Source organism: Eulemur rufifrons, chromosome 20 (genome assembly GCF_041146395.1).
Source record: "Eulemur rufifrons isolate Redbay chromosome 20, OSU_ERuf_1, whole genome shotgun sequence".
Lineage (NCBI taxonomy): Eukaryota > Metazoa > Chordata > Mammalia > Primates > Lemuridae > Eulemur > Eulemur rufifrons.
The window spans coordinates 52415069-52441855 of NC_091002.1; the positions used below are offsets into that span (position 1 = coordinate 52415069).

Here is a 26787-nt window from a genome sequence, read left to right on the forward strand (position 1 = left end):
TACTTGCAGATTCCTGTGGCCTAAGCAAATCAGCCTAATCCTAGTCTTCTGGTTTAAAGAACCCATTGGTTTTTACCATTCTTTGGCCTCAGTGATTGGTTTGGGAATGACAGGTTAGCCAAGTTGATCCAGTTAGAGGGTAGCCTTGAATTTTCATTGACATTAAGTGCTAATAAGCATTTTAAAAAATGTTTACATGTTTTTACCTTTTAATTTGAATTATCTAGTTATATGGTTTCCAAACATGAGATTTTAAAAACCATCTTTTTGTCATTAATTTCTAATTTTATCCCATTTTTGTAAGAGAATACAGTCTGTCTGGTATTGATCCTCTCAAGTGTTTTGAGGCACGCTTTTTCTATTATATGACCAGTCTGTATATGGTGTATGCTCATGAATATAATAGGGATTCTCTAAGGAGTTTTTTTGCTGGAATCTTCAATATCTCTACTTCTTTTGTTCTCTTCTTGATGAATTGATGTTAAAATTCTCAACTACACTTGAATTTTTACACCCATATTTGTGGTATTTATTCCTGATGTATATTGAAGCTTTCTTGTTTGCTGTGGATGTGTTCATCATGATGATACATTTTCGTTATATCAGTATATAATATCTGAATTTGTCCTTTATGATATTTTTTGCCTGAAATTTTATTATGATTGCTACCGTAGCTTTATTTTGGTTCATACTCATCTGATGTATCCTTTCTTAAATATGTCTCTTGTAGGGACTATATTGCTTTATGATTTTTTAACCCACCATAAAATCTTTGGCCTAATTTCTTTTTAAATTGGCAAGTTCAACTCGTTTACGTGATTGTAATTCTTTTTTTTTTTTTTTTTTTTTTTGAGACGGGGTCCTGCTCTGTCTCCCAGGCTAGAGTGCCGTGGCATCATCATAGCTCACAGCAACCTCCAACTCCTGGGCTCAAGTGGTCCTCCTGCCGCAGGCTCTGGAATAGCTGGGACTATAGATTCATGCCACCATGCCCAGCTAATTTTTCTATTTTTTGTAGAGATGGGGTCTCATTCTAGCTCAAGCTGGTTGTGAACTCCTGGCCTGAAATGATCCTCCTGCGTCGGCCCTTGTTGTAATTACTCTAATTGGGCTTACTTTTGGTCCTTTTCCCCCTTTCCTGCCTTTCATTGCATAGGTTGACTTTTTTTTTTTCTATTATTGTTCTTATGCTGGTTGTCCTTTAGACCCATTCCTGTTTATTTCTGCATATTGATTACACTTAAAGTAGCTTTTTCTTCCCCCACATATGACAAATACTCTAGCGCACTCTTATGTTCTCTGGGTGTGTGTCCTGACTCCCCGTCCCCAGTGAATGTATTGCTAGTATTTTAGGTCAGAGTTTTGTTCGATATCAAGGCATTTCACTACTTTTACTTTGTCTCTCCCTTTTTCTTTTTCTTTTCAATATTCCTCCAAGATTGTGCTTAGTGGGCTTTATATGACATTCTGAGGCTTTGTGTTCTTGGGAATATTTTTGCCTAACATATTGGAATGATATTTCGTCTGGATGTAAAATTCTAAATGTAAAGTTCTTTTAATTCAAGACTTTTAAAATAGAGGTAACAATCCTTTACCTGGACTTCCAAAATCAAAAAAAGATCTGAAAACCAAAGGACTTCTTGTAACTCATTTGGCAACAAAACCCAACAAGCTGACATGAGGCTGTTTATGGCTCATTTGGCAGAAGAACCCAACCTGAACTGACATGAGGGTATTTATGGCTTTTATTCAGCTCATTTAGTGTGAGTATTTACAGATTTTGCTTCAAAATATTAATGAGTTCAATTATGGGTTAGTGCCTTAGACACTGCTCTGGATGTTACATAATATACGATATATACCATATTACTGTTGTAAAATCTGAAAAATTCTTGTCTTAGTCTGTTTTGTCTGTCTGTAACAGAATACCACAGACTGGGTAGTTTATAATGAATCAGAAGTTTATTGGCTCACAGTTCTGGAGGATAGGAAGTCCAAGAGCGAGAGGCTGGTATCTCGCTGGGCAGAGAAAGTGAGGCAGTGGGGGAACTCACCCCTTTATAATGAACCCTTCCTGATGGACGCACTCTCAGTGCAGGGCCAGCATGAATCCGTCCCTGAGGGCTGATCGCTACTCCCGATACTGTTGCATTGGATATTGAGTTTCCAACACATGCTTTTTGGAGGATACATTCAAGCTATAGCAGTTTTAAATTCTGAAAAAACCCTTGCCTCAAGAAGTATGGATTGTGAATTTGGGTTACTCCATCTTGTATCCAGTGTTACTTACTGCGATATATATTAATCTTATTCTTTTGCTTTGGCGTTGGTCTATTCTTTTCTTTCAGTGTTTTCGAATTTTTTCTTTGGTGAACTTAAATTTCCTAGGAATAGTTTCCTCTGTTATTTGGCTCTTTGAGCCCTTATAATATTGACTTCTTTTATCTTTTAATTCTGGGAAAGTTACCCTCATTATTTCTTGAAATGCTTTATTTCTTCCCTCCTTCTGAAACTCCGATTATCTGGATATTGTCTCTTTTTCATGCTCAATATTTCTACTGGATTCTTTTTCATTGTTTCTTGTTTTCATTTCCTAGTGCTTACATCTCTCATTGACTTCTTAGGGGTGTATTCTTGGATCCTCCATTCCAATAATTCTACTTCAGATGGCATAAATTGTTTAGTGTGTTGTCTTTCTTTTACAGTAGTTTTATGCTCCAGATGTATCTGTTTGTCTATGTCCCTTGAGGGGGGGTATTAGTTACTTACTCTAATGTGCATTGGAATTTGTGTCAGTCCAGGTGAGTTTAAGGAGAGGAAGGGCTTGAGTCTCAGGTCAGCCAGCCGCCTGGCGCCGCTGAAGTGCTGTTGAGTCTCCTCTTGGCTGATGCTGCATCAGGCAACTTCTGATGAGGGTTTGCTTCGTACACTCTCAGAATGAGTAATATCGGGAAGAGGCAGTGTCCTTAGATCATAACTCCCTCTCAGCTCCGTACCCCTGGCCCTTGCTGTGGGAGCCCGAGTGGGGGCAGGAAGGGTGAGCGCTGAGCGGCTGTACCTGTTTCCACAGCCTTCCCCCACAGGGCTTTTGTGTTGTCTGGAGTTTATCTTGCTGCCAAAGACATCTAGGCTGTTGCTGCTAATTTCTGTGGTGAAGGGACAATCAAGGAGGGGCAAGGGCAGAATTCAAAAAACCTTTTAGCTAATCTGTCTTTTAACTCCGACCTCTGCTGCCCTTTGCTTCTGGTCACCAGTTTCCTCTCAGATAAGTTCAGTACAGCTTCTGGTATCTCCAGCAGTTTCTGTTTGTTTTTGTTGCTGCTGCTGTTACTGTTCCTGGAATCTGGATTTACTTCCATGTTTTTTCCTTCCCAGGGTTGATTCTGTTGGGATCTGCAATCTTGATAGGAATTGGATGACCTCATTTGGGCCAATAAGGATAGTTACACAAAGATTTCCTCAAAAAACATGAAAATCTTTAGTTAAAAAGTGTATGCAAACAAAGTATATACAAACTAAATGAAAATAATCATGTACGGGTTCCTGTTATCTATTGCCATGTAACAAACTATCTTAGAACTTAGTGGTTTTAACGAGCAATTCTTTTATTAATAATTTACCTCTCATTTTTGAAGGTCAGGAATTTGGGCAGGTATTGGCACTTCTTCTTTTATTTATTTATTTATTTTTGAGACAGAGTCTCACTCTGTTGCCCGGGCTAGAGTGCCATGGCATCAGCCTGGCTCACAGCAACCTCAAACTCCTGGGCTCAAGTGATCCTCCTGCCTCACCTCCCTAGTAGCCGGGACTACAGGCATGCGCCACCATGCCCGGCTAATTTTTCCATTTTTTTCTAGAGACAGGGTCCCACTCATGCTTAGGCTGGTCTTGAACTTCTGAGTGCAAGCAATCCTCTTGCCTTAGCCTTCCAAAGTGCTAGGTTTATAGGCATGAGCCACAGCGCCCAGTCTCATATTCTTTTAGTAAAGTTGTAAAATTTTATTATGTAAGTTTGCATATTTCTTGTTAGATTTGTTCTAGGTATTTTATGGATTTTTTTTTTTTTCTATTTGAAGTCCTACTTTTATATTTTCCTAACTAATATATAGGAACCTAATAATTTTTATATGCTAATTTTTAATCCAAACACCATACTGAACACTTGAATTAGTTTTCTAAATTTTATTTTTGTTATTATCATTTTCTTTTTTGTGATGGGATTTTGCTATGTTGCCCAGGCTGGTCTTCAAACACCTGGATGCAGGTGATCCTCCGTCCTCAGCCTCCCTAGTAGCTGGGACTACAGGCGTGCACTGCCGGGCCTGGTTTTCAGTTAGTTTGATAGTTGAAATGCTTATTGTCTTCCAAATATCTCTAAATAGTGGCATTTTTTAGTTGATCCTTTTGGAATCTTAACTGAATTAACTAAGACCTCTAGTATAATGTTGAATAGTGCTAGTGTTGGCTGAATATCCCTGCTTATCCTGACTTTTTATAATTGACCATGTTATCAAAGATTACATTTTCAACAGTGTTTTAAAAGATTGTGGAACACTTGAGTCCTATTGCCATATTAAGCATGCCTTGTAATTTTTTGTTGAACATGATGATATAGTGGGTAAAAGGAGCCATGGTAAATAGGCATTTGTTGTGAGGTTTTACGTTTATCTGGTTGGGGTTTAGGCCGTTTTACTATTTACTATTTACTAGCTTTAGGTGTTGGAGGATAAAGTTTCCTCTTGTGCCCTTATGTTTGTCCTCTCTTGTCTTTGAGTTTGAGACTAAGAAGGTGCTTGTTTCTTTTGTCATCCTGTTATGTGGGAGCCCTGTAGGTGTGTGACAAGGTGTGGGGGGAGGGGAGACATTAGATAGTGCTGTGGTTAGTTCTCAGGTTTTCAGTGAGTCTGTGCCCCTGGCTGTGACCTACACAAAAGTGCTTCTCAGTTTTGTTTTGTTTCTACCCCCAAGTGAGACAAAAAGGCTGGAGCAGACTGGAGTGGGATATTTATTTCCCCTCCCCCAACTTGGTTAGTTTTTGGTAAAACCCGGTTGGTTAGGCTCTGGTGAAAGTTTCTCTCGAGGGCCAGCCTTATTTTGAGAACAGAATGCTCTGGTGTGTTTCACCATGGCTGCCTTCCCTCCCTTTGCTGAGGCACAGGAGACTTTCTCTGGCCTTCACTGTGGGAACCTGGTAGGACGGTTCCTGGAGGTGAAACCCACAGACGTGTGGGGGCCTGCCTAAGACCAGGCACCCCTGGCGTCCTTAACTCTTAAACTTGTCTACGCTGAGCCTCCAGCTAGTCATAAATTACAGTTTAGATTTTCCTGCCCTGGTACTGGGTCCTGCAGAGTTTCTGCTTGTGGGTTTCTGTTCTGGCTGAGTTGTGGTTCTCTGTCTGCCTGCCTGTCTCTCTCATTTGGGGAGCAGCAGTTTTCTGTGTACCCTCATTTCTCCAGTGGATCTGAGATGTTGGGTTTTCCATTTGTTCAGCCTTTTTCTTGTTCTGTGGATGGGAATGATGACTTCTAAGCTCCTTACAGATTGGAAACCAGAAGTCAGATTGCCATATTTTTTCAAGATTGATTGATTGATTGCTTGCCAGTATTCACATTATAATAAAGTGACTTCTATTCAGGCATGTTATAAAGGTATACTTATCATAGCTAAAGTAGAAAGGCACAGATTAGAAATTTAGGTAGCAGGAACATGAAGCCTTAGAGTTGCAAGAATGAAACATCAGAAATACATTTTCTGCTGAGGATTTGCAACTTGTTTCTTTTGCATACAATATTTAACATGTCAGCATTGTGTTGTTTAATAAATACATGTTTATGTGAAATATTCCACAGAAACTTCATGGACATCTGATTTCTTAACCTTTTTGGCCTGCAGAGCCTGTGGTCATCATAGTGGAATAATAGCTTGCTTGTTGGCATCAGGAAACAGCTTTAAAGAAAGCATTAATAATTTTATGTCTCTTTACATTCTGCAAAAATATCCTTAATGTTCTACTGGACTGTAGCAAGACTGCCTTATCTGAAAGCTGCTTGGTCATCTCTGAAATTATCTTTTCTAAAGTATTTACTGAAATAAAGTGCTGCGTGCCAATTCTCCCACTTGTTCTTTTATCACCCCTGCTCTTGCACATTCCATGTGTGAAAAAGGAACAACCCGATATTGGGAAGAAAATAGAATGCATTTTTCTCAGTAGTAGCATAAGAATCATTTTTCTCTTCCTACTCCTTCATTTTAACACAGTACAATACAGAGTATAATAAGGTCCCAATGTTTTGAGCCGTGGTAATCTGAAACTTTTTAACTGACTGTAAGTGCTGGAATTGCTGTTGCCAGATACAGCAAAGGTTATGGATTTTAAATTGGGTGGTTGCTTCTTTGCAATTTAGTTTAAAACAAAAGAGAAAGATCTGTTAGCTGTTTACAGAACGGTAGTGGATTCTTTACCTACTTACTGTTGTGCATCACAGTGCTGGTGAACTTCTAAGGTGAGCTTAAAAACAATGAACACTGATTTACAGGGGAAAAAAAAACGCCACTTTTCTGTTTATATTATCTGCCTTCCCATCTAATGTTTCCCCACATGGCACTGATATTTTGTGATACTGTTTGTCTCTGAAATGTATCATTTTAGACATATATGCAGTTACCATACATTTGTACAATTAGTAACACTCTGGTATTTCTGTAATGAGCCAGGTACTGATGAAATAATAATAAAACAGACATCATTTCTCCCCTCATGGCTCTCACTCTAGAGGAGAAGATATTTACTGTACAAATGTGTATGTGATATCAGGGGATGATAACTGCTCTGTGGGAAAAGATAGAGAATGACAAAAGCATCCATGTAACCAAAACGTCTGTACCCCTGTAGTATTCTGAAATGAAATAAAAACAAGGAAGATAGAGAATCATGTGGGAGAGATGGAGATGTTAATTTAAACAGGGTGTTCAGGGAAGGCATCAGTGAGGTGAAACACAGGCAAGGGTTTAAGGGCGTCAGCCACAAAGCTCCGGAGGGCGGAGCATTTTCATCAGGGATTAGGAAGTGCCAAGCCGTGTGTGCGAGAGGAACACTGAAGAAGGCAGAGTGGCTGCGAGCCGCAGGGCCAGGGGTGGGAGTGAGGCCAGAGAGGTGACCAAAGGCAGTTCATGTTTGGCCTTCCAGGTCATGGAACGTCTTTGGTTTTTATTCTTTTTATCATTGAATGGTTTTGAGCAAAAAATGAAGAGGAAGGACATGCAGTTTTTCTAGTGGTTGGCTCACCATGCGTCCGCCTGAGAACCAGCACTGACTGGCCACGCTGTCCCCTCTGGCCACGCGAGCCACCTTGCTCCTTCCACACACTCCCCCCGGGACCCCTCAGCTGTCTGGAGTGGAGTGTAGAGCACGTTCTGCAATAAGGTTGTTTATTCTTGGTGGTGGCTTTTCTTTCTGCCATTTATTGTTCTGCTGTACAGTTTTAACCTATGATAATGGGGTGTGCAAATGTGTGCTGGTGCCGGTGGAGGACCTGCCCTGGTGAAGCAAAGGAAGAGCACTGTGTTTACTGTGTGGACAGTTCGAGTTTTCTTCAGGGGAAGCGACTGAGGAAACGGAGGGGGACAGATCAGTAGAGAGCTGGGGGTTGCTGTAAGACCATTAGACATTCTGGAAACATCAGAGCCATTCGTGCAGCCCGAGGGGATTAACCAACAATTCTATGACAGGTGGCCAGAGAAACTGTAACTGGGGCGTTCCCTGATTTCAGGGATTTGTGTAAAGCAGAGGAGCGACTGGTCAGGTGCGCTGTGTCTCCGTAGCGCTGTGCTGACGCGGCCCCGGACAGCGCAGGCTCGCTCAGCACCTCCACTTTCGGGAACCACGTTCCACACCCTAAGTGAGGTGTGAGTGTAATAGAAATGCCTTTTTTTCTTTTTCTGAAAACACAAATGTGCATGTTCTTGATTTGTTTAATTTCACACAAAACCACATTCTATAACCAGTCATCTCAAAACAAATAAATGAGTTCACTTAATAAAAATAGAAAATTATCAATTGGGAAATGAAAAAGAACTGTACATTTTAGAAAGGCATCTTAGAGGACCGAATGAAATGTTTTACCTGTACTGTTAGACCTAGAAGTTCCAAAGGCCATTTAATATGCTGGAACTGTCTCTGCTGCCTTAGGAGTGGCCACCGTGTTTTGTTGCAGACAGTCCCTTTGGGGTGTAGCAGATGATATTCCTTGTGGATTACACCTCTGCAGCTCCTTTAACATAACTGTGAAGAAAGTTCAAATTTGGCCATATGTACTTGAAAACAAACTAGAAAGTCTCTTGGCAAAATGGTGGAGCAGACAGGTTTTGGTGTGCCCACCCTGTTGTTTGTGTCCTTAACCAGCTCGGAGCTGTCCGTTGGTGATCTAATGTCCACAGCATTCAGTGTGAGTTCAATATGGGGAAAGGGGTAAGAAGTTAGTAGAAAGCCATTTATTTTTTGAAATCATAATGTCTTTGTAGGTTTCTAAGTGTCAGGGGAAATTTTGCTTTAATGCTTTTCTTAAATTGATCTTTATTCAGTTCAGATTGGAGTTTTTAAACTACGTACCTCAAAATGAATCAAGTCTTCCTTTTGTTTGTTTTGTTTTGAGACAGTCTCACTCTGTTGCCCGGGCTAGAGTGCTGTGGTGTCAGCCTAGCTCACAGCAACCTCCAACTCCGGGGCTCAAGTGATCCTCCTGCCTCAGTCTCCCGGATAGCTGGGACTACAGGCATGCACCACCATGCCTGACTAATTTTTTCTATTTTTAGTTGTTTGGCTAATTTCTTTCTATTTTTAGTAGAGATGGGGTCTCGCTCTTACTCAGGCTGGTCTCAAACTCCTGAGCTCAAGCAGTCCTCCCGGCTGGGCCTCCCAGAGTGCTAGGATTACAGGAGTGAGCCACCGCACCCGGCCAAAACGAGTCATTTCTTAGCAAACATGAGGTTGTTGCAATTTTTAGTGACTTAAAATGTGACATCAGATAAAGTAATCAATAATATTTAAAAGAAAAGATTTAATTCCTTTTGAAACTTTTATACAAAAAAAATAAAACTGGCCGGGCGTGGTGGCTCATGCCTGTAATCCTAGCACTCTGGGAGGCCGAGGTGGGCGGATTGTTTGAGCTCAGGAGTTCGAGACCAGCCTGAGCAAGAGCGAGACCCCATCTCTACTAAAAATAGAAAGAAATTATATGGACAGCTAAAAATATATATAGAAAAAATTAGCCGGGCATGGTGGCTCATGCCTGTAGTCCCAGCTACTCGGGAGGCTGAGACAGGAGGATCGCTTGAGCCCAGGAGTTTGAGGTTGCTGTGAGCTAGGCTGACGCCACGGCACTCACTCTAGCCTGGGCAACAGAGTGAGACTCTGTCTCAAAAAATAAAATAAAATAAAATAAAAAAATAAAACTTATGTAATGATGCACACCGATAAACAGGTATAAGCCACCACCCAACACAGATGTCCTAGTGGCGGACAGTTGAGTAGTTTCTAGTTTTTAGTTTTTTCTGTTACAAACTATGCTGTAAATTCTTGTACCTATATCTTAGTACCCCCCTGACTTTTAGTATCCTTGTTTCTCTAACATACATCTAGAAGTAGAATTCTCAGTTGTGAGGTGTGGCATGACCAATTGTACCAGATAGTGCCACATTATTTTCCAAAGTGATAATTGCTCCCACGTCACTGTGGTGTAAGTTCCACTTTCACATCTTCACCAATGCTTGATTTTTTCTGACATTTAAATTTTTGCTAATCTGATGGGTAAAATGGGATTTCATGGATTTGTTCTTTTCTGATTGCTAAGAGGTTAGGCATTTCTTTATGTGCTTAATTGCTTGGTATGGTTTCTTCTGTGAAAGACATGCTTGTTCATGTCTTTTGCACATTTTTCTGTTTTTTCATAAGCCTCCCTTTATGTTCTGAACACAAATTCTTTGTTGGTTATATGTATTAAAACATACTTACCTAACATCTTCTCGGCGTATGTTTTTGTGTTTAAGAATGGTTTCTTACACTCGGTAGTAAAGATTTCATCCAAATTTACTTGTAAAAGTTGAAAAATCTTGCCTTTTACATAGAAGCCTGGAATTGATTTTTGAAGAAGGGATTTAATTGCATTTATTTTCTATATGGAGAACCCTCTGTTCCACAACTACTTACTGAGTAGCCTTTCCTTTCACCACTGGTGTGCAGTATAGAATAGTGTATCAGGCTCCCATACATGATGCGTTCGATTATAGACTGTATTAGCCCATTGGTTCATCATCGTGCCAACTCCACAGTGTCTTCTGCAGTTTGCTTTATAGTGTCCTGATACCTGGGAAGGCAGGTCCCTTTCTTTTTGTTCTTCTTTTGTAATGTTTTGGCCATTCTTAAAATTTATATGACCACTCTGTATAAATATTTATACAGAATATAAATATTTATATTTATATATTACATTTATACGGAATGGTCATGTAAATTTTCAAATTAGTTTGTTAAGTTTTCCAAAAGCCCTGTTGGACTTTGGATTAGACTTGCACTAAATCTATAGATATGAGTATTCCTATTTATGAAGCTAGTGTATGTCTTCATTGTTTAGTTATTTCCATAAAGGCTTTTAAAAAACTTTGTACTAATGAAAACTTTTAAACTTATTCAAAAGTAGACAGTAGTATGATGAGCCCCAGGTATCCATCTCTCAACTTCAACAATTTCAATTCTTATCTTTACTTTATTCTATCCACTCTCTTCCTTTCCTCTATTATTTTGAAGGCAAATCTGAGGCATATCAGTTTATCCATAATTATTTCAATATGTATCCCTAAAAAAGACTTAACCACAATACCATTATGATATAAAAAAATGATAATTTAAAAGGGTTTATTTACACATAAATGTACATATGATAATTATGAAACAAATGTATTGTGAAGCAAATATTACTCAAGGTAAGAAATAGGACATTGTCAGCACCCCAGAAGCCTCCTGTGTCCTTTCCAATTACATACGTTCCTGTTCCAACATCTGGTGGAATTGCTATCCTGATTTTTATGGTAATGACTTCCTTCCATGATTTTTACCATCTACGTATGTATCCCTAAACAATACAGTTTAGCTTGCCTATTTTGACTTTAAATGGAGTCATATCTGGAGGTGATCCTTCGTGTTTTCTTCTTTTTTTTTTTTTTTTTTTTTTGAGACAGAGTCTCACTCTGTTGCCCAGGCTAGAGTGAGTGCCGTGGCATCAGCCTAGCTCACAGCAACCTCAAACTCCTGAGCTCAAGCGATCCTCCTGTCTCAGCCTCCCGAGTAGCTGGGACTACAGGCATGCGCCACCATGCCCGGCTAATTTTTTCTATATATATTTTTAGCTGTCCATATAATTTCTTTCTATTTTTAGTAGAGGTGGGGTCTCGCTCTTGCTCAGGCTGGTCTCGAACTCCTGAGCTCAAACGATCCGCCCACCTCGGCCTCCCAGAGTGCTAGGATTACAGGCGTGAGCCACCGCGCCCGGCCGTGTTTTCTTCTTTAATTCAATATTATATTTATTTATAAGATTGATACATATTCATGTAGGCACTAAATTTCACGTTCATTTTTCTTTATTGTCTTATTGTCTTGTTGTATGGCTTTACCATAATAGATTTATCCATTATGGTTTTTTTATAGTCTGGGTTGATACCCAATGCGACCATTAAGAACATTGCTCTTTTATGCATTTGTGTGTGTGTGGCCTGGTGAACATGTGCATGAGTTTCCCTAGGGCTGTGGTCCCCCACGACCAGGTGGCAGAATAGCGCCCCCTGCCACCCAGTCCGTGGGAAAAATTGTCTTCCATTAAACTTAGGAACTGGGGGGCTGCATGGCAGGAGATGAGCGACTTCATCATCTGTGTTTGCAGCCATTCCTCATGGCTCCCCACACCCCCCCTCTGAAAAATTATCTTCCATGGACCCGGTCTCCGGTGCCAAAAAGGGTTGGGGACCCCTGCTCTAGGGTATATACCTAGGAGTGAAATTATTGGCTCTAAAGTCTAAAGAGTTCACTTTGACCGTGCAAGAGCAAATTGTTTCAAAGTTGATGTTATTCTTTTACATTCTCACCAGCAGTTTGAGTGTTCCATTATTTCGTATCTTCAGACTTTAAAATCTTTAGCAATTGGGGAAGAATGTAGTAGCGGTTCTTTAAGTTTAGCCTTGTATTGTCTTACATTTTAATATGAGAGCTAACAGGCTGGTCTGAAGGTAGTCAGTTATCCCAATTGTTCACAGTCAGTTATAGACTGAACGCCTTGTTCTGCTCTTTCCCCTCTTCTCACTACTGCACTTGTCTTAAAAAAAAAAAAAAAAGTAAAAAGAAAAACCAAAAGAGAGAGTGAACAGTAAGCCTGACTTGTTTGACTAATACCTTGTGAACCTCAAGATTATACACACAAATTAGAGATTTCTTAAACTAAAATTCCCCAGTTGAAGTCTTCCACACTTTTGTTCATATTCCATTTATATTATAACACAAAAGCAGTTCTTTCAAGGTATAGAAAAAGGCACATTTAGATAAATTGAAGCAGATTAATTTAAGACATTATATACTATAACATCTTTTGTTTTTATGTTTATTTTCCAGTATGGTTAGGCATGAATCTCATTTGGCACATTCTCCTTATGCTGTTCCTAGTAACTCTTGTAGAAATAACATAGTAGCCACCAGGCATCTTTGTCACTCTATATACTAATCATTATTACAGCTTAATTTTTTAAAAGATGAAAAATAAAAATGGAAGTTCTCGGTGGCTCACGCCTGTAATCCTAGCACTCTGGGAGGCCGAGGCAGGCAGATTGTTTGAGCTCAGGAGTTGGAGACCAGCCTGAGCAAGAGCGAGACCCCATCTCTACTAAAAATAGAAAGAAATTATAGGGACAGCTAAAAAATATATATAGAGAGAAAAAATTAGCCAGGCATAGTGGCACATGCCTGTAGTCCCAGCTACTCGGGAGGCTCAGGCAGGAGGATTGCTTGAGCCCAGGAGTTTGAGGTTGCTGTGAGCTAGGCTGATGCCATGGCACTCTAGCCCAGGCAACAGAGTGAGACTCTGTCTAAAAAAAAAAAAAAAGGAAAAAGGAAGTTCTGGTATTTTCCTCTAACTTCCCAGTAGATCCTTTTGATCCTCCCTCAGGCGAGCATATCCCACATTGCAAACCATCAATGACAGAAGTCAGAAGTTTAGAGCGCCCAGCCCCAAATCTTTAATTTTATGGCGTAAGTAAATTATCATTTTTAGAGACTCCGACATCCTTCTTTTCACTCAACTAGCTTACTTTATAGCTTACTTTAATTAGGAGGAACATAATGGTGTATTTAAGCTAATGAAACAGATATCAGCAATATATGTTGAATAGGGTAAGCATATAGTTTATCACCAAATCACTAGACTTTTGAGGATGAAAGAGAGTAATAGTAATGTTAATCATTCACCACAGCAATAGGTATAAATCTGGACTGTCCTGGGCAAATCCATGATATATGGCCACCATCGTGTTGCATGAGTGTAGTTAAAACTAACATCTTGCACCTTCATGTCATGAGGTAGAATAAAGTAATGTTCCATTTATTTTAGGTAGAGCAAAGTTTTAATTTCTCCTTTGTTGAAATGAGGAAAATAGTTTTTAAATGCCTCTCATAAGTTTTCTCATTCTGTCTTGTTCCACCAAGGGAATCTTGGTCAGATGACAATCAGAAAAGATGGTTTAATCTATATAAGAACACCCTGCAAATTATAAAGTGTTATAGTAACATAAGTTACATTCCATTATCAGGCCAGGAGGCAATGGAATAGGAAAGCTGAAGTTTATTTCTGCTTTTCTGACTTTGGTCTTAACTTTAAGGTTTCATTCTTTGAGTGGTCTTAAGTAATCCCCCAAGATGGATTCCCAAGTCCAAAGTGAAATACTTGATTAATATATGTTCCTTTCTACTAACATGAATGATAAAAAGTAAATTGTTTTAACAAATTGTTCTATCGTTAAATTCATTTTTTAAAAAACTCAGTTATCCACAAAGAATTAACAGATTCATAACTAGATTTTCATGTACTTAAATTTCTTACATATTAATACTTTGCTTAAACAATTTATACATTTAGTACTATATGATAATTCTTAAGGGCTTTATTTTCATTGCAATCGTACCAATGGTATAAGCTGCTTATTTAGGAAGAATAAATTATTTTTAAACGTACAAGATGTAGATGTAACAATTTTTATAATCATACTTTTGGCTATAAAACAATATCTATTTTAAGTTGGGATTACGTTTTAGTCCCTGTCTCATTAAATTAACCAGTTATGCATGAAAGCCAGTATAGTGTAGTATAGTATTTCTAAATTTCAGCTATTCATGTACCATCTTCACAATTTACCATAGCCCTATGTTACCTGTAATGTTATTCTGTATTTTTCTTCAAATGATTCTCCTTTTCACAAAAATTTAAGTGTGAAGAATAATTCACTCTTACATATAAGAAATATTACTTCCCATAAATAAAAGATATACATAAGCATACACTAAATTAAATACATAACTGTTAAAGGTTAATGTTATTAATATTTATATATACCTCCCAAAGTTATCTCAAGTACTTCTAGTGTGTATCTGCCACACTTTCCAAAATACTAGTGTTAGCACAGAGTGACTATACACAGACTGGATTCAAATCCTAATTCTTGTTAACTGTGGCTTGGCGCAATGAGTTTCTTAGATTCAGTTTTCTCATCTGTGAAGTCAGGTTGATGGTTTTACTCTCATAGCCTTCATTATTGTACGGGCTAAATAATGCCAGTGAAGAGTGCCTGTCACATAGTAAGAGCGCAATAATTGCTAGTCCTTATTACTGTTTTTATTATCTTAATCCTCAGATATCTTTGTTATCTGACAGTAGTCATCCTAAACAAAATACATCACCCAAGAAAGACGGTTTAAAAAATGGTGATATAAATGTAGACTTTGATCAACTGAAAGTTGATGACAAAAGTTAGTATAAAAATATATTATCGGCCAGGCGCGGTGGCTCACGCCTGTAATCCTAGCACTCTGGGAGGCCGAGGCGGGTGGATCGCTCGAGGTCAGGAGTTCGAGACCAGCCTGAGCAAGAGCGAGACCCCATCTCTACTAAAAATAGAAAGAAATTATATGGACAGCTAAAAATATATATAGAAAAAATTAGCCGGGCATGGTGGTGCATGCCTGTAGTCCCAGCTACTCGGGAGGCTGAGACAGGAGGATCGCTTGAGCCCAGGAGTTTGAGGTTGCTGTGAGCTAGGCTGACGCTACGGCACTCACTCTAGCCTGGGCAACAGAGTGAGACTCTGTCTCAAAAAAAAAAAAAAAAAAAAAAATATTATCTTTCATAGTTGCCAGAAAACAGTCAAGGTTTAAAATATCTCCAGTGTTTATTCATTAAATCAAAATAAATATTTTTAATTGACTACAATGGCATCATTCTGATTGTGAATGTTAAGTATGTTCTTATTTTTGCTTGACTTGTCTTTAAAGTCACCTAACACATCCGATAATGCTGAATAATACGGACTTTTATTCTTCTGCTTCATGTTTCCAATTTGAAAACTTTCTTTCTTGTGTCTAATTGTATCTCTGTAAATTGTGTACATTTTTTTAGTTTTCTCCTCTATGAAAAGAGATTATGGTCATCCCGAAAGATCATTAATTTTAATGATATAAAGAGCTGCAGCACTACTTAGTCCTTTTAAAGAAGTTTTCTCTTATTCTGTATATAAAGATAATGTCTTTTTTCCAAAATAACAATTGAAAAATCAGAATAGTAACAGTTTTAATAAACTGGGAATCAATATTAATTAAAGGGAAACTAGGAAGCTGATCACTCAAACTGAAAAGAATTTCTTATTTCGGGACTGCTGAAATCCCTTACTCACAGAAGCTTTATGCTTGGTTCTCTTATTTTGCTTAATATTCATCTTTAGATTTGTATATAAAACAAATAATTATCATAGTGATTCATCATGCTTTTTAGATCACTTTTCAGAGGGTTAAACATTGTAGGTAATTCATAGCTCATTGTTTTCAATTTATTAGACTGTGGAAATTACCAAGAAATAAGTGAAGACTGGTTTGATGCTAAAGAAAACCTGACAGGATTTGACTTCTCAGGAAGGAAAGAAAATCAAATAGAACAAGATAGATGGAATCTGAAGTTTACACTAGGTTGGTTTAACAATTTACTGAGGAATCCTAACCTATTTGTAAAATAATACTTACCTGCTTCTGGGTTGTGTTGGGTGCCTGAGCTGTTTTAATATTTTATTCCTGTTTGCGGTTTTTCTTTATACAAAACGAGAAATTGGCCAGTTGGAGGTCGACTTTTTAAAGAACAGAAAATCGCTAAAAGCTTAAACCCAAGATTTAGTTAGCAAGTAGATAAGCTGCATTCTTTTCCACTGAGCCCTCACTGGACACTTTCTAGGTGCGGTTACCTGGTGAACAAAACCAACTTCTCAGCTTTCCTCAGGTAACCAGTGCTAATCTATCAAATCGGTATTAGTGATGGAAACTATTTGCTTTCCCTCACTTTAATAATTTCATCTATTTCAGGAATATTTTCAACTTTAGATAGTCCTTAAATGCTTATAATAGTTAGAATAATCACAGGCACTAGAGAAAATTCTATCATTTCTTGTGATAGTTATGCTACCTCTCTTTATTTTTATCTGTATGTTTCTGTGGGTTTTTAAATTTTCCATATTAGCAATGGTTTTATTTTTTTCTGCTTGTATAAATAATGGCTTATTAAGATTTTTAAATAAAATATGAAAATATAAGAAAATTAAAATTACCTGAAGTTTCTGCAACCTTCAGTAACCACTATGAATATTTTAGTGAGCATTTCAATGCATTTCTTTATGCATATATTAATACATATACACAACTTAAAATATTATATCATCTGATTTAATTGTAACTGTTTTTTCTTTCCTTGCATTATTTTCCACCATATCACTTGTCACAACACTGTGTGTTTTGCTTACTTGATACTTGATTGATTACTGGGTTCACTGCCTTCCCACCCTTACATACTAGCTCAGCAAGATCAGGGATTTTGTTCACTGCCAAGTACAGCGTGCAGCCCATGGGGTATCCAGTAGATATTTTGTATCGAATTAGTGAAGGATTAGGTGATGGGTGTAATGTATACCGTCTGACTCCTTTAGTGTACTATAGCTCTTTACTACTTTTTCACTGCAATATAAAAATGTAAAGCTAGGTAGTTTCACTGTTTTCTCTGTAGAATACATTTATAATCCAAAGAGATTAACAAATTAAATGAAGTAAGTTAATGAAGAAGGTTAGGTATTGATTACCTAAAGATGAAAGACTCTGCCTGAATTCTAGCACCAATACTTAACAGATTTGTGACCTAAACTCCTATGACCTCAGTATCATCATCTGTAAAATGGAAATAATATTAATAATAGCTCCCTCACGGGGTGGTTGGGAGAATCATGTGAGGTGATGTGTATATAAAGTGCTTAGCATGTTGCCTGGAGCAGAGCATTCAATAAGTGCTAGGCTACTCTTGTTACTATTATTAATGAACACAATCAAATTTACAAATCTCCCATTACTATTTAAGAATTATTAAAACATAAGTAAAAGTACTCATGGATTCATTCAACACTATTTGTGTACTCCCTCTGTGCCAGGTATAGGATTTGCTAGTAATTCAAATCTCAATTTAGTGAATCTTTGATTTCAGACCAGGTTCCCTTCACAATATTGACTATGAGATGACAGTCTAAGAATTTTGAATTTTTTTGTCAAGCAAGGAAAAAACTTATCTATAATCCTAGTATTTGTGGTTTCCAAAATCATGCTGTCTAACTCAAGTAATTTGTCTGTTTTTTTCTTATGTGCTCTTAACATTATCACAAGCTATATAATACCTGCTGTTGACATTTGTCTGATTGAAAGGTTTTCTTGGTACGTTATTTCCCCAACAAAGGAATGTGTGTAAAGAGGTCTCTGAAACCACTAGCTCTAGCCAGCACTAACACTAAGGAGTTAAGATCCTGTGTACATCCAGTGTTCTCATAGCACTTCTCTGAACCAGGGACAAATGACAGACTTTTTTAGTCGTGATGTACAGTCAGCCCATGGGTTCTGTATTCATGGATTCAACCAACTTTCTTGTCATTATTTCCTAAACAATGCAGCATAACAACTATTTACATAGAATTTACATTGTTTTAGGTATTGTGAGTAATCTAGAGATAATTTAAGGTATATAGGAGGATGTGTGTGGATTATATGCAAATACTATGCCATTTTATATAAGGAATTTGAGCATCCTCAGATCTTGGTATCCGCAGGGAGTCCTAGAACCAGTCCCCCAGGGATACCAAAGGACAGCTGTAACTGATTACTCCGTTTAGATGTAATTTATTCATTTGAGCTATGAGAGACTTAATATCAACTAATCCATACCCATTTATTTTTCAAGATGATATGATTAAGGCCCAGAAATCTTAACACTGTACTCCAGGCTTTTGGTCTTCAGTCTGGTCATGCTGATATTTGTTGATAACTTTATGATAAGCTTTGTGATAGTAAAAAGAAACCATAAAATATTTAGCAAGTTTTCATTTTCTCTTAAACATCTCAATACAATGATGATCATTTCTGTGGTATATTCTGTTTTTCTAGAAGCAGAAATGTATGCTGAACCCTTACGAAGAGATAAGGGTTATTTGGTACATGTTGGTGGCCTCTGCCCTTCAGTATCTGAGGTATGGCAAGATTTCTTTTTGAACTTCATATTATTTTTCTTTTTTTAGGCTGATTGAAAGTCTCATTTCCAGAAATACCAAGTTTCTGAAATTTCAATTTATGATTCTTCTACTAACTACAGGTGTGTTTCCCGAATTCAGTCCAATGTGCATCACTGTGTGCCTGCTGCTCACTAGAGGTTCTGTACCAGACATCAGCCTCAGTGGGGACAAAGTCAAAGGCCATTCCCACAGGAGGGTCCCAGGCTAGTATAGGGGGCCATGCAGACAAATAGTTGCAGTCATTATAGACAAATAGCTGCAGTCATTGGTTCGTGCTGTTCTTAATCAGATCTTTCTTGGATTATACTTTGTAGCTTGTTACTAGTGGTATGTAGCAGACTGACTGACTTCCGTGTACTTTATCTTGTTACGCGCTGTTTCACAGGGAATGTACAGTGCCTTCGTTAAGGAGAACAGGCTCCAGAAAGAGATAACTTTGGCTCAATTCCCAGGTCTGTCAGCAACTTGATGAATAAATTTGGGCAATTTACTTGACCTTTTTGTACCTCAGCCTCCTCTTTGTCTATAAAGTGAGGTCGATAGTACTGTCATAGCGATGTTGTGAAACTACTTTGAGTTAAGTATGTAAAGCACTAGGAGTAAAGCCTGGCACATAGTAGATGCTCAGAAAATTGTATTCTATTATTTCTGATTTTAATTACTTTTCAGATGACACTTGTATACTTTTTAGGTAGATAGCTACATCATCTGTATATAATCTCTTCCAATCTGTATGTTGCTACTTTCTATTTTGTGACATTGTCAGATCATTCAAATCACAGTGGTGATGGAAATACCTTTGCTGTCTGCTGATAAAAAATGATGGCTGTTCATTTCAGATATGAAAATCTTTATCAATTAAGAGAGAATCCTGTTTGTCGTTGGGGTTGAAATTTGTTAACAAATAGATGTTTAATTTTATTTAATGGAGTCACCTAAGAGTATATGCTTTCTAAATTAATGTGGTATTAATACAGTTCATTAAAGTAGTATTATAATCCTAGTAGTATTACCTGATGTGAAAGATTCTTTTAGCATCTTGATGAATCCTTAAAACAAACTGTGGGGTTTTCTTTTCTTAAGTATTATACGTACTGTGTGGAAATTTAGAAAATACAATTAAATGCAAAAATACAAGGAGGTTATAAAAAATTATCCATAGTCCCATCATTTGAAAACAACCACTTTTCAGATTTGGTATGTATCCTTCCACTGACACTCTCTAGGTCTGGTGCTTTTATAGGAATAGCTCTTGCCTGACTTTCTCAATTATATGGTTAAAGTTCTGATTCAATGTTTCAACTTTTCTTGTTTTTTTGGTCTAAATATTTCCCCACAACAAGGCCATAAAGATATTCTCTTAAATATTCTGGTAAATGTTTTAAATTTTGACTTTCACATTGCAAGCCTTTGAGTCATCTGGAGGTTATGTTTGAACATAGGAATTAATTTTAATTTTTTTAGTATAAATAGTCCCCAGATAGCTAATCTCTGTAACTTTATCATATATCAGCTTTGCAAATGTTTTACATTAAATTTTAATATAAAATTAATAGGGGATAATTCATGAGAAATGCTTAGTATCTTTTATTTCTCATCTTTAATTTGGTTTTTATTTAGTTATCCTAAATAACTAATAATCCTGATTTCAAACTAAGTATATCAACCTTTTTTTTTTTTTTTTGACAGAGTCTCACTCTGTTGCCTGGGCTAGAGTGCCATGGCATCAGCCTAGCTCACAGCAACCTCCAACTCCTGGGCTCAAGCGATCCTCTTGCCTCAGCCTCCCGAGTAGCTGGGACTACAGGCATGTGCCACCATGCCCGGCTAATTTTTTCTACATATATTTTTTTAGCTGTCCATATAATTTCTTTCTATTTTTAGTAGAGACGGGGTCTCGTTCAGGCTGGTCTCGAACTCCTGACCTTGAGCGATCCACCCGCCTTGGCCTCCCAGGGTGCTAGGATTACAGACGTGAGCTACCTCACCTGGCTTAGTATATCAACCTTTATAAGAGCATTTATTATTGTGAAAACTATATTTGAGCCAGTGATGACAAAATTAAGTTTGAGGTAATTTAAAGTCAATGAAAAACCTTGTGGTTTTCTGCTTTTCTATTTTAGATATGCATCTCTTGCTTTCCAAAAAAAAAAACCACAAAAAACAGTGATATAAAGATGGCTGTGAAGGAAATGAATGGTGCCAAAAAGGTGGGGGCCTGCTGCTTTCCAGTCTTTTTTTTCTTCTTTATTCTTGAATAGTGCTACTCTATAAGTAACTAATTATTATACTTTCATCACTTTTATAGCTAATGTTATCTCATAATTATTAAAACCATAAAAGGTAGTCATTTTATTTTTTTGTGCCCTCATCTGTACGTCACTGAGGTTTTAAACACGATGTGGAAAATGATGGAGGTTTGCTCTGCCTCCTGCTCATCCTGTGACTCTGGGAGAGCTACCTCACTCTCTGAGCTTTTTGTCTTAAAATGAGGATAATAGTTCTTACCTCAAATATTTATAAGTTTAAATGAGCTTAATATGGAAAAATTCTTAGTACAATGTACTGAGGATGTACTCAGTCAGTACAGCTATTATCATTGCTATTACATACCAGTAATTTGGCTTTTTCTTGGAGAGCTCATTTTTTCTGTGGTTTCAACTATCACTTTAAACTATCACATTCCAATCTTTTCACTTATTTACTGAACAAAGAGTTATTACATACCAACTGTGTACATTATTCTAGGAACTGAGAAAGCAACAGTGAACAAAATAGACAAAAATCTGTGCTTTTATATGAAGCTTAAATCTAGTGGGAGAGATAATGGCAATAAGTAAAATGTAATATTCTGGTGTGACAGAGCTAATATTTTATGTATTTTGCCCTGACTTTTCATCTAGGATTTAAAGTCTGAGCCCTTCCTTTGTTGAATTTTTACAGGATTTGCAGTGGTTTCGCACCATTAATAGTCTACTTGCATGGTTAATAGTAACTAATTGATCATTTTAATTTTATCTTTCACAAGTGAAGGAGGCTGCACTTTATATTACTAGTCCCCCCCCATAACCTGTGATACAATTCTGGACATGTAGTTTGTGTTCATTACATATGGTATTTAGTAAATAAAATATAGAATATTTATAATTACTCTTCAGACCAGACTTTATCAGGTGGGTTGATTAAAGAATTAAGCTTTAATACCCTAACCCTAAAATATTCATTTTATTTAATGGGTTAACCCCTCTCCTTGGCATCTAGAATGGGTCTGATTATGTCCTGTCTTTGGGAGGGTTGAGAAAATAGTTACACTATTTGCTGTGTTCTGTGGTTCAGAGGAAGAATCCCAGTTGAGGAAGGCTGATTTAGACATAGTCTCATAGACTTTATCATTACTATAAAAAATTATGTTGGGCATGTTTTCTTAATACATAGCCCTGAACACCGCTGAAGTAAATTTATTTGGTATAAATAATCTTATAGTAAAATTTTCAGAGCAGTTTATTTTATTTATAATTTTAAAATTTATTTTAATTGAATAAGCTGGATTATCACTATGTAATGGTGTTAAGAAAACTTTTAAAATGCTTCTTTAGGGTGTCAAGAATTGTAAACAAATTGAATCTGCTAAATTATTACCTGATGCACCTGTTAGATTCATACCTCCAAATACTCTGAACTTGCATTCACCAAGATCATGAAGTGACTGGCTGAACTACATCCAGAAGTCACCAGGTAAGAACTAAAATTATATTTTAATTGGTTTTAAGCTTTTTATGTAAAAGCATAGTTCCATTCAATAACTTAGCTATAGTCAGATTGTGTTACTTTGGAAGAGACAAATGCTCGCGTATATTTTCACTTTGCCTAGAGACCATATTATAGAAGCTCTTCAGGAAGTAAGAATAAATCCTAAAGGGTTTCTGAATGGCTTATCTGTTAATACTATTGTGGAAATGACTTCATCCATTCTGAACAACTCTTGTTTTTATTCCTAACTGGAAGCAGAGATCATACAACATATTCTTTTTTATTTAAATATTACTTTAAAATTTTAAGCTATTGGTTTCTTTTTTCACATAAAATGAATATTAAATTAAAAATAATAAAATATAAAATTTAAAAACAAACATTACTATTAATATAAAACCATTTACCCCAAAATTGCTTGGTTTAACATTCGTCATCTCACAGTTTGCAGATTAAGATTCAAGGCTGGCTTAGCTGGGTAGTTTGCGTTCAGAGTCTTTCATGTTGCAGTAAAGAAGGTGGCCTGGACCGTAGTCATCCAGAGGCCACACTGAGCCTGGAGGGTCTCCTAAGATGGCTCATTCACATGGCTGTTGGCAAGAGGCCTCAATGCCTTACTGCATGGGCCTCTCCACAGGACTCTTTGAATCCCTTTACATTGTGGCAGCTGGCCTCCCCTGAGCAAGAGAGCAAGGGGGAAGCTGCTCTGACCCACCCTCAGGAATCACAATTGATCATTTTGCCACATTCTAGTAGATGAAGGTCACTACATGCAACTCATACTCAAGGGGAGGGAAATTTAACCCCACCTCTTAAAGAAAGGCATATCAAAGAATTTGTTTATATGTTTTAAAATGACCACCAGTGAACATATACAATACCTTTTTACAACATAGGTGAGACTTCTGTTTCCAGTTATAGGTGTGTAGATGACTCAAGCCAACCGTCCACTGAGAACTAGAAAACCTGAATAAATATTAAAAACAAAAAAATCTGCTTGAAGGCATTGATGAGCTATCTAGATAATGATGAATTACTGGATCAGGGTACAAAGAGGAGTCTCAAAGTATGCCCAGTGTTTGGGGGTACTTTCCCCCCAGTATTATTTGCAGAGGGGAAGCTAGGAGGGCATGGGCCATTTTCATAGCATTGCAGCCAGGGGGATGGGTGTTGAGCCTAAGAATATTGAGTTATAGAAATGCCCCCTGTATTTCTGGAGCCAAGATTTTATTTCAGAAGTCAAATAAGGCTTTGCCTTAAAGAAAAAATAAATGTGTTAGTTCAAAAATTAAAAAAGAAGAAAAAAGAAAAAAAAAAGGGGGGTAAACTTTCACTTTAAGCAAGAGCTCTCTGCGTGGCTCAAGCCAGCTGCTTTAAGCCTGGGAACCACTGCTTTCTAATGTAAACGATTCCCAGAAGCATGATTCACCCTTGAGAGAGGCTGATTAAAAAAAAAAAAAAACTTAAAAAAAAAAAACTAAGATCTTAAAAAAAGATGATCAAGTTATTGCTCAAATTCAACAGTGCTATATTAGAGCATAAGAGAAAATAGCTTCTCCTAAACAGTTTGTGTTTTCTTGTGTAAAATGTTAATAAAACTTATGCAGATTTCATAAGTTTTATTATGAAACTTATGAATTACAAGATGTGCAAAAAATGGTTAGTCCGCCTGACTTGAAAAATTTAATGTTACATATATTGATTTTAATAATGCTAATTCAAAGTGTTAGCGGCTTTTACATCCACCACTCAATATTGGCAAACTTTTATTAATGACCAAAGACCTCAATTAGAAATTAAGTTAAATGGCAAATCTTTTGTTAGACTTACAGATACTGGAGCTGATGTTACAATTATTTCTAAAAGTTTTTGGCCAAAAGCTTGGCCTTTACAACAAGTTCCTACTGTTCTTACCGGAATAAGAACGATGACTGACATATTTCAAAGTGGACAAATTTTAAATTATTCAGGCCCTGATGGACACACAGCCACTTTAAAACCTTACGTGGCTAACATCACTATTAATTTGTGGGGAGGAGATTTGTTACAGCAGTGGGGAGCATACGTCAGTATACCTAATACATCTGCTAAACAGATTATGCTAAATATGAATTATAACCCTTGCTTTGGTTTGGGTAAAAGGAGCCAAGGGGCTAAGACTTTCGAGGCACCAAAGGCACATACTTCTCGGCATGGTTTATGCTATCCAAATTTTGGATAGCGGCCACTGCCACTGAAAAGCACCATTCTGCTCTGGCTTTAAATTGGATGTCCCAAAAGCCTATGTGGACAGAGCAGTGGTCACTAAAACAAAAAAACAAACAAAAAAATTGGGTGCTCTTCAAATATTAGTAAAAGAACAATTACAAGCAGGACATATAGAGGAGTCCACCAGTCCGTGAAATTCTCCCATATTTGTTATTAAAAAAGAAATCTGGCAAATGACAAATGTTAACTGATTTAAGAAAAGTCAATGCAATTATACAATCAATAATCAAGCCAAACATATTGTTTCTCATTGTCCCACTTGTCAATTAATTAATCAGCCTAAATTTTCTGCAGGAGTTAATCCTCGAGGTCTCTCACCAAATAAATTATGACAAATGGATGTTACACATATTCCTGAATTTGGCAAGTTAGGTGTTGTACATGTTACTATAGATACTTATTCCGGTCTTATTATGGCTACTCCATCCTCTGGAGAAACTGTTAGACATATGTTCTCACACTTACACTCCTGGTTTATATACATGGGAGTCCCAGCCACCATTAAAACTGACAATGGCCCTGCTTACACTAGTCATTCCTTTACAGCTTTTTGTATTAAATGGGACATCAAACACATTACTGGCATTCCTTATAATCCTCAAGGACAAGGTATTATAGAACGTACACATCAAACTTTAAAAAAACATGTTATTAAAAGAAAAAGGGGGAGGTACACAGTCTCGCAAAGATAGAATAAATCAAGCCTTATTGACCTAAAATTTTTTGAATATTCGTAAGGAAGATAAATTAACAGCAATAGAAAAGCATTGGAATAGGAGTCCACAATCAGACTCTTTCCCTCACCAGCCTTTCTTGTGGAAAGATGATGTAGAAAATAAATGGAAAAAAGGATGTGCAAAGGTGTGGCGGAGAGTTTTTGCTTGTGTTTTGACACATGACAGACCAACAGTCTGGATTCCAAACAGAAGAATCAAACCCAGAGTGGAAACTCGAGGGGAAAAAGCGGAAGACACGTCAGGCACAGACCATGATGTGGGGACAGCTGAAGAGAACATACGAAGAAGCAGACGGGATATTGAACCGGACATCTCTACCTAAAACATCTGTAAATCTTTTTCTTGCCGTGACCTGCGTGGTGAGCATGGTGGTAAGAGTGTCTGGCAACCAGACACATCACTATTGAGCATTCTAAAATTGCACCCACAGATATACCCCTTTGTAAGAAAGTAATAATTTCTGACCCTAAAACTTGGGTACAATGGGACAGTTGTAGAGCTCACACAGGGCGCATTCTTGCTGGGTCCACATCTTATGGTGGTGTCCTAGACTGGAGTCCCTATGGACATCCTGCCTCCTCTCACAATTTTAAAAAGCTTCATTGGAATAAAACTGCCACCTCGATGTCTGTAAAAGACACTGAACTTAAAAGTCATATTACATGGCTCAATGATGGTATGAGCTCTCCAGCTCCTCATATTTTAGGTGGCCCTATTCATGATCAATTGTGGAAAATATCAGCTGCTTTGCACCCTCTGCAGGCCTGGATTAGCACACACACTTTGGATACAAACAATAGCCGAGAATGGACTTTGAATTTAAATTCTACTCATTATATTCAAGTTTGTGTTAGACTGCCTTACTTATTTATGATTGGACATGCTGTTTATAATGAACCTTCTTTCCTAGTGACCTGTGACAATTGTTCTCATTATACCTGTGTTAACAATTCTATGAAGTTCAATCCTTATAAAGAAACACTTTATATTCTCAAAGCCAGAACAGGACTGTGGTTACCTGTTAAAATGAATAGAGTCTGGCAAGAAACACCAGCAATGTTCCTTTTGGACAAACTACTTAACCACATTCTTAAATGTACAAAAAGATTTATTGGTCTCTTAATAGCAGCTATTTTGGGAATCATT

General features: G+C 37.4%; 2 long non-coding RNA genes across 5 annotated transcripts in view; one reads left to right on the forward strand and one right to left on the reverse strand.

Annotated features, from left to right (window-relative positions):
• LOC138401135 (uncharacterized) overlaps positions 1-22729 on the forward strand; it is a 101052-nt gene extending 78323 nt beyond the window's left edge. For all 4 annotated transcript variants that reach the window (XR_011236417.1, XR_011236419.1, XR_011236418.1 and 1 more), the window contains 3 exons: positions 18762-18844; positions 21010-21096; positions 22483-22729. This is a non-coding gene — a long non-coding RNA (uncharacterized lncRNA). The remainder of the gene's footprint in view (positions 1-18761; positions 18845-21009; positions 21097-22482) is intronic.
• A 305-nt stretch (positions 22730-23034) lies between these two features.
• LOC138401137 (uncharacterized) overlaps positions 23035-26787 on the reverse strand; it is a 63427-nt gene continuing 59674 nt past the window's right edge. Inside the window, exon 3 of the long non-coding RNA XR_011236421.1 lies at positions 23035-23602. This is a non-coding gene — a long non-coding RNA (uncharacterized lncRNA). The remainder of the gene's footprint in view (positions 23603-26787) is intronic.